Source organism: Sus scrofa, chromosome 6 (assembly GCF_000003025.6).
Source record: "Sus scrofa isolate TJ Tabasco breed Duroc chromosome 6, Sscrofa11.1, whole genome shotgun sequence".
Taxonomy (NCBI): Eukaryota; Metazoa; Chordata; class Mammalia; order Artiodactyla; family Suidae; genus Sus; species Sus scrofa.
This window is the reverse complement of record NC_010448.4, coordinates 145,434,148-145,446,744: the sequence shown is the minus strand read 5'-3', so window position 1 is coordinate 145,446,744 and position 12,597 is coordinate 145,434,148. Positions and strand designations below refer to the sequence as shown.

The window sequence follows — 12,597 nt, the reverse complement described above, 5'->3', positions numbered from 1 at the left end:
TCTTAAGATGCTTGTCTATACGTAGGGTTTCTAATTTCTTACATCCCTTCTCATCCACCATCATTTGACTCCTCTGAAACTACTCTTCTAAATCTGCTCTCCTAAGTCACCACGGTCCCCATCTTATGGGGTCGGGCACTTTTCTGCTCTTATTTACCTTATTTGAATGTTTAAAACTTTTGCTAATGTTGACCGCTCCTTTCTGTGGATCTCCCCTCACCTGGTTTCTGTGACGAGTCACATCTCTTCACCTTCTCTGAAGATTCCTCACCAGCATTTTCTCCTTGCTCATCTTCCTAGACCACTTCCTACCTATGAGCCTTCCTAAATGCACAGCCATCTTTTTCACTATTCCGTAAATTCTTCCAGGATAATCTCCCAAACCCATGGTTTCATCTACCACCATGTCTTTACAAACAAAATCTCTCTTCTGAGTTCCAAACCCATATACCTAGCTCAATCCAGATTTCCCACAGGTAGCCCAATGTAGCTGAAAGTAAACCCGTTCTTCTGCTCCCTTAGCCAAAAATCTCTTCCAACCTTTACTAGGCATCTCTTTATGACCACATAGGTTATTTTTCAGGTATCCAGCCCATAAACTTGGGAGTTGTAATGGTTCTCAATCCTAGTTACACTGCAGAATGAACTCAAAAACTTCCAAGAAATAGATTCCCAGTTAGCATCCCAGAGCCACTAAGTCAAGATTTATGAAGATAAAGACCAGGGGTCTACTTTTTTAATGCCATTCTGATGAAGCTGTTCCCCCAAAGCAGGATTTGGTCACCACTCTCCTGGGAAACGCCCTTTCATCCTTTCCCTAAATATACAACAATCACGTTCTCTTATAGATGCTACATTCTACATACCTTTTGTTTTTCTTCTTATTCATTCACATGGCTATTGCTCAGTTTAAGAGTCCATAACTTGCTGCCTGGATTATTGCAATCGTTTCAAAATATGTCTGTACATTGGTTCCACTCTATCCATTTTCTTCTTCACTTTTGTCTGAATTATTTTTTCAAGAAAAATACAAGCACATGACTCCCTGATTACAGGGGAAACTTCTTCCTATAGTTTTGAGGATAAAGGTCAAGCTCCTTGATTTATCATGCCAGGCTCATGGTTTGGCTTCTGACTAAGTCTTTAACCTCACATGCCTCTGCCTCGGGTACACTTGATATCCTGGTCCTAGCAAACAACTTGCACTTCTTTAAGGTGTTATATTTTCCTTTACTTGTTGCTTCGCCTTTGCTGGTCCCTCTGCCTACAGTCCTGTTATCCACTCCCTGTAAATTTCTAAGTTCTACCCATCCCTCAAGACCCAATGTAAATAACACCTCTGCTAGGAAGCTTTCCCTGGTTTACTATGATTTAGATGTGTAATGTCTGTGTTCAAATGATAGTCTATGCACACTGCTACCCTAGTACTTAATCATGCTTCATTAAAGTACATAATATACCTCATTCCCCCTCTATACTGTTTCCTGAAAGCAGGGACCAGTCTTACTCATCTTTGCATCCCTAATACCTAAAAACCTGAATGCATTAACCACTGGCCATAGAGGAAATGGAAAACTGTAAATACTACATTTGCTTGTAGTCTCCGTTTATACTCACAAATACACGTAAGTCTTTGACAGAGTCCTTTTGAGGTTCTTCTAGATCAAACTACAGCATTAAAAAAAGTCACTACTTGTGGAGCTCCCATCATGGCTCAGCAGTAATGAACCCTACTCGTATCCATGAAGATGCGGGTTCAATCCCTGACCTCGCTAAGTGGGTTAAGGATCCAGCATTGCTGTGAGCTGTGGTATAGGTCGCTGACGTGGCTTGGGTCTTGCATTGCTGTGGCTGTGGTGTCGGCCAGTAGCTACAGCTCTGATTTGACCCCTAGCCTGGGAACTTCCATATGCCACATATGTGGCCCTAAAAAGCAAAAAAATCCAAAACAAAGAAACAAAACAAAAAACCTCACTACTTTATCTTTCACCTTCAAACTCAGAAAGGCAGTATAGTATACTGGGTAAGAAAATGGACTCAAGTTAGACTGCCTGGGTTTGAATCCTTAGCTCTGCTACTTAGCAGCTGTGTGACTGTGGGCTAATTGTCTAACCTCTCTGTGTTGTTCCATCTGAAAAATTCAAATAATAGAAAGACCTACTTATGAGGTTGTTTCAAGGTTTAATTGAGTGAATATAAGTGTCATATTGTTTAATAAATAAAAGAAGTAAATATGAGCAATGATATATATACTTACCTGCTAGGTTAAGATGTGTGAGATTACCTATAAAAAATGCTGCAAAATGCATGTTTCCCATCTGCACATCATTTTTGTTTTTTTCTGCATACCTGCCACCATGCAATCCTTGCTTCCTTCACAGTATATTTCTTCAAATACACCTGCACTAAATGCTTGGAACTTGGGAAACAATGAGAACTTATTCAGCACGTCATCATCTTCTATTTAATCCAATAATTCAGTATCTTTTACTTTGATCCCATAATTCAGTGTCTTCTATTTTAATCCAGAAATTCAGTATCTTCTGTGCCATGCCATCTATTATCTTGGTTCCTTTCCTTCTCTAATTTTCTCATAGTTTTATTTCTCCATTATTTATTAAATTCTTATGCTCAGTTTGGTGAACAGAAACTAAAACTCACTGTCCCATAAAGGAGAAAGGTAGGTTTTGAATATACAGTAACTATTTAGGGAGACTACCTTGAAAAGCATTACTATGTGGCCACACTGGAGAGTCATCCAAAAAACCAAAATTAATTTGTGCTCAAGTCAAGAGATCTAATTATCCCCTTTTCAACTGACATATGAACTAGGGGTGAGAGATTATCTCACTTCTTAAATATACATAGATGTGTCTGAAGCATTCTTACATATCACTTACGGTTGCTGGGAAACGCTCCCCTGTGGAATGGAGAGTTCTCATGTGGTCACAGAAGCCTAACTCATAGACTCTTGGGGTTCAAATGGATCCACAGTCTTTGACATAATTCCATGAACAGTGAAGCAACATTGACCCCAATTGGACAAGAGCTTTCGGGTCCTCCCTTTGATTTGCATTGTTCTTGTCTTCCTTCAGACCTTCGGATTGTCATTTTCCCTCCTCGTGGTCACTAAACTCTACTCTCCTAACTTGCCTGCCCCTAACCTTCCTCCTCGTCCCTCAAATACCATTCCTTCAAAATGTCATCAGAGCTATCTTCCTTAAAAAGGATACGGGTCAGGTCCAGCGCCAGCCCACAGACCTTCGCTTGCTCCCCATTAACCTGCGGCATAACATGCAAACTCTTCGGATGACATCTAAGACGGTTCAGGAAAAGACAGTCCAGGACCTGGCTCAGTCCACCTTTTCCAGTTAATCTCCCACCGTATCCCATTTGCTTCTGTCAGGATCTGCTAATCCTATTCCCAGCCCATCCTGCCCCTTTCCAAGCCATGTCCTTCACTCCTGCTTTTCCTTCCACTGGGAATGTTCTTTTCCTCACCTCTGCCAGTCAAAAGCCAATTCTTTCTCAGCTCCTAATGTAAAGGCAAACTCTATTCTGAGATTTGCCTTGGCATTCTTTCTTTCTTTGTCTCAGTGACGAGCTCTCTTTCTTCTGTGCTCCTGTTACTCTTTGTCCTTCGTTATGGAACTTGGCATGTGCTATAGAGATTTACTTTTTGACAACTCTCTTCCTCACTGCATTAAAAGCTCATTTAAAGCAAGAATTGATTGACCCACCTTTGAATCTCGGCACCAGGCAAAGGATTTTACCCCCAGCTGGGATCTGGAAATGACAATTCAATTTGGAGATATCTCTGAATAAGACATTTTAGGGGGAGTAATCCCAGTCTGTCTGAAATGGATGATGTTAATTCGCAATGTTTTACTGAGTAGGAAATATGTAGTTTTGAGTGAATTATAAAATTTGGTTCTTGCCAAATCTAAACTCAGCAAAATTATTTTCAAAGGAAACTTGGATTTATGTTCTCAATTACTGGCTCAGTAATGACAGTTTTTTTGAAAAAGAACACAATGAAACAGAGAACTTGCCAACCAGGGCAGCATAAAAGTCCCAGTAATTTCATAGTAAATCCTTCACAGGCCTCACTGCGAAGACTTGGCTATATCAACAAACAATTTCAAGATTGCGAGCCCAACATTATAAGCATATCAGAGACAGAGTCATTGCTAAAAATAACAATATCAAACTAAAAAGTGACTTTTAAGAGCATGAATTCATTTTAACAGTTAGCACTTTGGGGACTGAAAAAAAGTCAAAACAAACAAACAAAAACTCCAATGTTGCCAACATAATAGGTTCTGCTAAGAAGACTTCTTCAGCAAGTTGCAAACATCTCCTGTTAAAGGAAGAACTCCAGAAAACCAAAAGTGGCTCTAAACTCATAACAAAAGAGCAGGACTGAGCCACTATCCAGAAAACAAAGGCTCAAGTTAAAATGTACTTGCATTATCTGTCTTTATCAGTTCAAGTGTTTACCCCTTGAAGGCAAGACCTCTGTCTTATACCTGACACAGTCCCCCAAACACTCTATTGAGCACATAGTAGGCCCTCACTGTTAAATAACCACTTTTGACTCAATAATGAGGCAAATGGCTGAATTTTTCCACCTCACATTCCAAGCACAGACACAAGGGAATCCTATTTTTTTTTTTTTTTTAATTCTTAAATGCTCAGAAATGGCTTGTATTATAGGCTGAATTATGCCCCCCAACCTTGTTGAGGCCCTCATCCCCAGTATTTCAGAATGTAGCTATATTTGGAGGAAGGACCTTTATTTGAAAGAGGTAATGAAATTAAAATGGGGTCATTGGAGTGGGTCTTGATCCAACATGACCAGTGTCATATAGGAAGAGATTAGGACACAGACAATATGCATAGAGGGAAGCCCATGAGAGGACACTGGGAGAAGGCGGACATCTGTGAGGCCCAGAGCGAGGCTTAAGAGGAAACCACCCCTTGCAGACACCTGGATCTTGAATTGCCAGCCTCCAGACTGAGGAATAAATTAAGTTACTATTGCGTTATGGCAGCCCCAAGCAAACTAATTCAGCCCACAAATCATGAGAACTAAATTTAAAACTCGTTATTGGAAGATGTCATTATTAAACCTGCCCTATGTGCATAGACAGATCCACACCATAGATTTTCTTGTCTCCCTCCCCCTTATTTTTCTTTTTCAGCCACTCCACGGCACATGGAGTCCCCAGGCCAGGGATCAGATCCCAGCCACAGATGCTACCTAACCCACAGCTGCAGCAACTCCAGATCCTTAACCCACTATGCTGGGCCAGGGATTGCACCTGCGTCCCAGGGTGTTAGAGAAGCCAGGATCCCGATCCTGTGGTACCACAGCGAGAACTCCTCTTACCCCCTTTTTGTTAAAAATAGAGGGAAAGAAAATGTACTCTTTGGGGAGTTCCCATTGTGGCGCAGCAGAAAGGAATCCGACTAGGAACCATGAGGTTGCAGCTTCGATCCCTGGCCTCTCTCAGTGGGTTAAGGATCTGGTGTTGCCGTGAGCTGTGGTGTAGGTTGCACACCCGGCTTGGATCCCGCATTGCTGTGGCTCTGGCTCTGGCCGGTGGCTACAGCTCCGATTAGACCCCTAGCCTGGAAACCTCCATATATGCAGCGGGAGTGGCCCTAAAATGGACAAAAGACCAAAAAAAGGGGAAAAAAAAAGAATATATACTCTTTGGTTTCAAACATTACTAAACTGTGCCTGTCACCAATTGAGGTTGGTGAAAATATCAAAGACGTTCCCAGAGTATTATGTGTATGCTCTGGGCAGTATTACTACGAGCAACCAATCAGATAACGATTGGAAGACTCCATCGGCAAATTCAAAATCGCACCCCAATTCGTGCAGGAGTGATCAGCTCCGACCAGTCTGTTCCTGGGTCGCGCTGTCTGTTTCAGCAAGTTTGAAACACGCCAGTGACGCAGCCAGAAGCCGGCTGGCACCTCATGCCCGGCCCCACAGTTCAGCTTCCCCGGGAACCTCCACCCCAGGAGCAGCCCGAGCAGCCGGCGCGCATAGAGTCCGTGGGACACAGGGAGCCCTGCTCAAATACTCTATGCCTGGGGTTCTTTAATGGGAAGCCAAAATATCAAAGATGTTTTGATTGAGGAAGCTCCTTAATATTAAGTATAAAGGAGTCAAAGGTCTTTTCAAGGAATGGTCAAAAAGAGCCCCTGAGCCCCGCCTCCCACCTGCGACCCACTCTCACCTGAGAAGCCCAGGTGGGAGCAACCCCTCCGGCCACGGTGATAGTGGTGCCTCTGCCTCGCGCCTAATCTCTCCCCAGCCTGATCCCGCTGGAGCAAGTTCTGTCTGCGGGCCAAGGGGAGAGGAAAAAGGTCTCGACTCTAAAAAACTTTGCCTTCCTTATTTTGTCTTCCATCTCCATTCAAATTTTAATTTCTAGCCTTCCAAAGCCTCTGCCTCCCCAAATCGCACGTGCTTCCTCCTTTTCTCCTCTGGCTCCCGGTAGCTATTTTCTATCCTCTTTAGCCCTTGGCAACGCGTCCCGTGGCCATAGAAACAGTTTCCTGAGTTTTCCCTACCTTGGAAAAATCTTAAGAGCAGAGGGCTCTCCCCACCAAACGATTTCGTCCACACTTTTTTGGGGGGGAGTCTTTTTGCCTTTTTTAGGGCCGCTCCCGCGGCATATGGGGGTTCCCAGGCTAGGGGTCGAATCGGAGCTGTAGCCACCGGCCTACGCCAGAGCCACAGCAACGCAGGATCCGAGCCACGTCTGCGACCTACACCACAGCTCACGGCAACGCCGGATCCTTAACCCACTGAGCAAGGCCAGAGATGGAACCAGAAACCTCATGGTTCCTAGTCGGATTCGTTAACCACTGAGCCATAACTGGGAACTCCCCGCCCACATATTTTTGTCACTAAAAGTCAAAGTGACTCGCCAAATCCTTACCGATATCAAAACTGTTGTATGCAGAGTGTGAGAGGAGGTAAAGGATAAAGTTGAATAAAAAGAACTGGGGAGCAGTGACTTTGCTTCTCTTTATTTCCTTTTTCCTTTTGCAATTTCCTAGAAACCAGAATTTCAAAAAGAAGTTTAAAACTCCCTCCATGCTATTTATAGCTCTGAATGGAAGTTGACAGCCCATTTTTGAATACTTTCTTTTTTGCCTTTTTAGGGCAGCATGAGCGGCATATAGAGGCTCCCAGGCCAGGGGTCGAATCAGAGCTGTAGTCGCTGGCCTACGCCACAGCCACAACAATGGCAGATCCAGATCTGAGCCGAGTCTGCAACCTACACCACAGCTCATGTCAACGCCGGATCCTTAACCCACTGAGCAAAGCCAGGGACCAAACCTGCGTCCTCATGGTTCCTAGTTAGATTCGTTTCTGCTAAGCCATGATGACAGGAACTCCCCATTTTTGAACACTTAATGAAAGATTGCTTTCATGTTTTATGGCATTAAAAAAAAAAAAAAGTCTTATTCCTAAAGCTAAAACACAGCCCATGTGATTGGTAAGCTCACATCTGTATTTTACAAGTTGTATAGCAGGTTTGGCCACACACACACACACCTCACCCTACATCATTCACGCACACCACAGAATCAAAATCTAAAAATAAGTAACCTGAAAACATCTTGACTTCATCAAGAACAGTGGAATATTTTTTTTTTACAACAATGATTAATTGTTACTCAAGAGGTATGTTGGTAACACTTCCAGGAATGTACCTCAATTGATGCAAATAAAAATAAAAATGAAAGCTTTATAAAACAGCATTAATCTTCACAACCCAAATACATGCTGGTGGCAATGACACAAAAAAGCAGAAAAAGCAGTTGTAATCATGTAGTAATCAAAACTCAGCTAGAGATTGTTATCCACAGCTAATACATGAAGCTAGAGGGCATATCTCCCCAAGAACACCTTCACTTTGACACCAAGTTCAAACCCTCTGGCTCAATAATTAGCTAGAAGGACTCACAGAACTCACTGAAAGCTACTCAGGATTAGGGTTTATTATAGGGAAAGGATATAGGTTAAAATCAACCAAGAAAAAAAAAAAAAAAAAGCACATATAGGGCAGAGTCAGGAGAAATGCCAAATGCAGAGCTTCTTTTGATCTTTTCCTGGGGTCAGGAACAGGTTACTCTCCCCGTCTGAATGTATGACAATACACAGGGAGAAGTGCCAACCAGAGAAGCTCACCTGAGCTTTGTGCCCAGAGCTTTTAGTGGGAGCTCATCATACAGGCATGATTGACCCATGGATTGCCCACATGGTAATTTCAGTCTGCAAGTTGACAGATCCAAAGCCCCCCCTTTAAGTCACATTATCGGTCTTTCTTTTCTCAGCCCCCACCCTAAGACTATATGGGTGTCATGAGCTCTCCACCCTAAATCGCATTGTTCGACCATCCAGTATGACCCAAGGCCTCCAGGCAAACAAAGACTCTATCAAGCACCATCTTGCTAGGACCCAGAGATTACTTCCCAGAAGCCAAGGGCAAAGTCCAGACCTTTCTTTTGGGCAGGAGATTCTTTACTATATACCTACTATATTTGGTTTGGAAATTATCCAGATTTGTTTTTAGCCATTCAGAAATGGTGAAAATCATGGGTTCCCCCCCCCCCGCCCTTTTTGTTCTCTCTAGGAAAGGGAGCATTTCTTTTCTTGCCCCACACAAACCATGAGGCCTGGGGAAAGGGTCAATATTCTTCAACCTTCCTGTTGTTCCTTTCACACCTGTATTCTTCTTCTTCCTTAGGAAAGACCTCCTTTTGTAGGTTCTTCATCTCTACACCTACGTCCTAACAAAATCCCAGCCATTTCTCATTTTTACAGATTTAGAACCTTTCTCAGTCTTTCCACATTAAATCTATGAAGTCAAGAGTTTTGCCTCAACACTCATTAAGCTCCCAGAGTAAACCTATCTTTACTTCATTATCCACTGAAAGTATAACTGAAAACTTGAGCTTTAATAGATCATCTCTGATCACAACCTCTCATTCCTTTAGCCCATTATCTCTCTTAGTTCTAGGGAATAGGCTCTTTGGCTTCTTAATGACCCCTTAATTTCAAGTTTCTCATTTGCATATCCAATGGGCATCTTTCACTTTTTTTTTTTTTTTTTTTTTTTTTTTTGTCTTTTGAGGGCTGCTTCCTGTGGCACATGGAGGTTCCCAGGCTAGAGGTCTAATCGGAGCTGTAGCCACTAGCCTATACCACAGCCACAGCAATGCCAGATCCAAGCTGTGTCTGCGACCTACACCACAGTTCATGGCAACACCAGATCCTTAACCCACTGAGCAAGGCCAGGGATCGAACCCACAACCTCATGGTTCCTAGTCGGATTCATTTCTGCTGCGCCACAACGGGAACTCCCAATGGACATCTTTCAGACCCTATATTATGTCCTCAAAAAATCAGTGGATCAATCTAAGAAAGAAATGGAAATTTTTATTTGAGCCAAATTTGAGGATTATAACCCAGGAAGAGTATCTCAGAAAGCTCTGAGAACTATTCTGCCTGTTAGGTAACAAGGCCCAGTTTTATGAGACAGAGAGCTGTACATCCAGGGACATATTATTGACAGTTTACAGATCTAAGCATCATCCTGGGGAGTCATAAGACGTCTTGCAAGATCAGGAGGAAGTGTTGTCCTTAAGGAGTTGTCTCGTGGATGCTGAGAGAACGTTTCTCTGTGTGGCTGAGCAGGTATTCCTGCGGATGGGAGAGGTGGCGCCAATGCATAATGCAGATACTCAAGGCACAGTGCAGGGAGAGGAGGTCAAAGGGCAGGAAGGATTGTTTATGTTTAAATTTTTGTTTTGCTATAAAAAATGAATTTTATTTCACAGTTATTTGACCTCTGTTCTGAACTAGACACTTTTTACATCTGGCTCCTTGAAATGCTCCTTTCCCTTGGCTTCAGGGGTACCACTCTAACCTCTCCTGCCTTTTTGTGAGGTTCCTTATTACCCTCCTTTATGGATGCCTTTTTTTTTTTTTTTTTTTTTTTGCCATTTCTTAGGCCACTCCCTCGGCATATGGAGGCTCCAAGGCTAGGGGTCGAATCGGAGCTGTAGCCACCAGCCTACACCAGAGCCACAGCAACTTGGGATCCCAGCCGTGTCTGCAACCTACACCACAGCTCACGGCAACGCTGGATCCTTAACCCACTGAGCGAGGCCAGGGATCAAACCCGCAACCTCATGGTCTCTAGTCGGATTCGCTAACCACTGAGCCACGAAGGGAACTCCCTGGACTCCTATTCTTCTGCTCACTCCCCAAATATTATTGTACCCTGCGGCAAATATAAAAAACTTTAGCTTTTTGATTGTGACCCACTACAAAACTTCATCACTCAGAAGGTGGATACTCTGGCTTAGAGCAACAGTCACGAGACTGTGGTAGCAAAGCAAGCTGGTTGAGATTTCTGGAGATCAGAGTTCCGGGAGGCAATTCACCAGCCTTAGGACTAGTAAGCAAATCAAGTGCCCTCTCTCTGAACCACTTCTGGCTCATCTTTAAATTGAGCAAGCTGCAAGAGATGGTTTCCAAGGTCTCTTCCCGTCTAACAACCCATATATGCCTTTCCCCAAGCCCTGCCCCATCTCCTGGGTATTTTCATGGGGCCTAGCCCACAGTAAGCACCTGATAAATATTTGTTGAGTGATTAACTGCAAGCTTGCATCACTAAAAGAAATGTTTCTAGCTTCCAGTTGGCCAGAGTGCTCAGCTCCAGTCTGGGCATCTAGATTATCCCCCCTGAGGGCCACACGTGACCACTAAGGTCGGTTGGCTTCTACAGCATAAATGGTCTCCTTCATTAGCGTAAAGGGAGGTAACCCCCACCCCTCGCCCCCGGAGGTCCTCTTGCCCTAAAATATCTTTCTTTCTCAGTGCCTGACATTCCTATTTAAGATTCATTTCCTACCATTTTTCTCTCAGAGCCCTACAACAGATCTTAAGTAAATAATTATATGAGTAACTGTTTAATAACTCATCCTCTAAAAGGCAAGTCACCTTACTTTCATACATACATAGGAATGTAGGGGGAGCAAGAGATAAACCCCTCCTGTTATAAGTCACCAAAATTTTACAAATGTTTGTTACTGCAGCATAACATAGCCTGCTTTGATACAGACATGCAAGGAGGGAGAAAAAAGGCAGGGGGGGAAGCACATAAAGCTAATGATTTAAAAAATAATAAATTTAGGAGCTCCCATCATGGTTCAGCAGAAATGAATCTGACTAGTATCCATGAGGACATAGGTTCGATCCCTGGCCTCGATCAGTGGGTCAAGGATCTAGCATTGCCATGAGCTGTATGGTGTAGGTGGCAGATGCAGCTTGGATCTGATGTTGCTGCACCTGTGGCACAGGCCAGTGGCTACCGGATATCGCTTTTAATTGGATCCTATGTTTGGAACATAACCTCATTTAGTCCTCCCACAGGCTTAAGATGCAAGAATTAATACCCCCATTTTATAGATGAGAAAAATGACGCTCTGATAGGTTAAGCAATTTGACAAAGCTACTTAGGTAGTAAGAGGTTAATTTTTTTTTCTTCTTTCAAAGCCAGGATCTTTCTACTCCCCCTCACAGAAAAACAAAATCAAAGGCTTTTATATATGTGCTTCACAGACAAAACCTAGGCAGAGTGAATATCCTATCTGTGACTAAAGACAAAATTTAAAGACTGCTAATAGATAAACAATCTTTAGATTGTTTGGAAATAAGTGGCATGACTTAGGATACAGTGCTGGGAAGGATTTTTGCTTTAAATGTAGAATTAAAGGAGCACTGATGCTTGGGCATCTATCCAGAGAAAACCATAACTCAAAAAGACATGTGTACTCCAATGTTCATCGAAGCACTATTTGCAGTAGCCAAGACATGGAAACAACCTAAATGTCCATTGACAGAAGAGTGGATCAAGAAGATGTGGTACATATACACAATGGAATATTACTCAGCCATTAAAAGGAATGAAATACCAGCATTTTTAGCAACATGGATGGACCTAGAAATTATCATGCTAAGTGAAGTCAGTCATACAATGAGACATCAACATCAAATGCTTTCACTGACATGTGGGATCTAAAAAAAGGACACAATGAACTTCTTTGCCAAACAGATACTGACTCACAGACTTTGAACAACTTATGGTTTCCAAAGGAGACAGTTTGGGGGGTGGGGGATGCGCTGGGGTTGTGGGATGGAAATGCTATAAAACTGGATTGTGATGATCACTGTACAACTATAAATGTAATAAATTCATTGAGTAATAAAAAAAAGGAGAACTGATGGTGAAAATGTAAAGACCATTACAAAAGGTTCTGTGGTCTTACTTGGGTTCTCCCAAAATCAGACCAAGCAAAAACAAGAATTTTGGTATAAGGACTTTATTTAGGCAGTGATCCCAAGGAAGGGTGATGAAGAAGTGAACCAAGGAAAGAAGTCAATGCATTCATGAGTGAGTCACTGCTGTGAGCAACTGGGGCTCAATTCCCCTGGGTGATTCTGAGAGTAGATGGACTTGATGTAGAACCAAGACAGAACTGTCTCTTCAGTGGGTG

General features: G+C 42.9%; 1 protein-coding gene across 3 annotated transcripts in view; it reads right to left on the bottom strand.

The window, feature by feature from the left end:
* C6H1orf141 (chromosome 6 C1orf141 homolog) overlaps positions 1 to 12,597 on the bottom strand; it is a 186,979-nt gene that overhangs the window by 60,251 nt on the left and 114,131 nt on the right. The gene's annotated exons all lie outside the window — the stretch shown is intronic.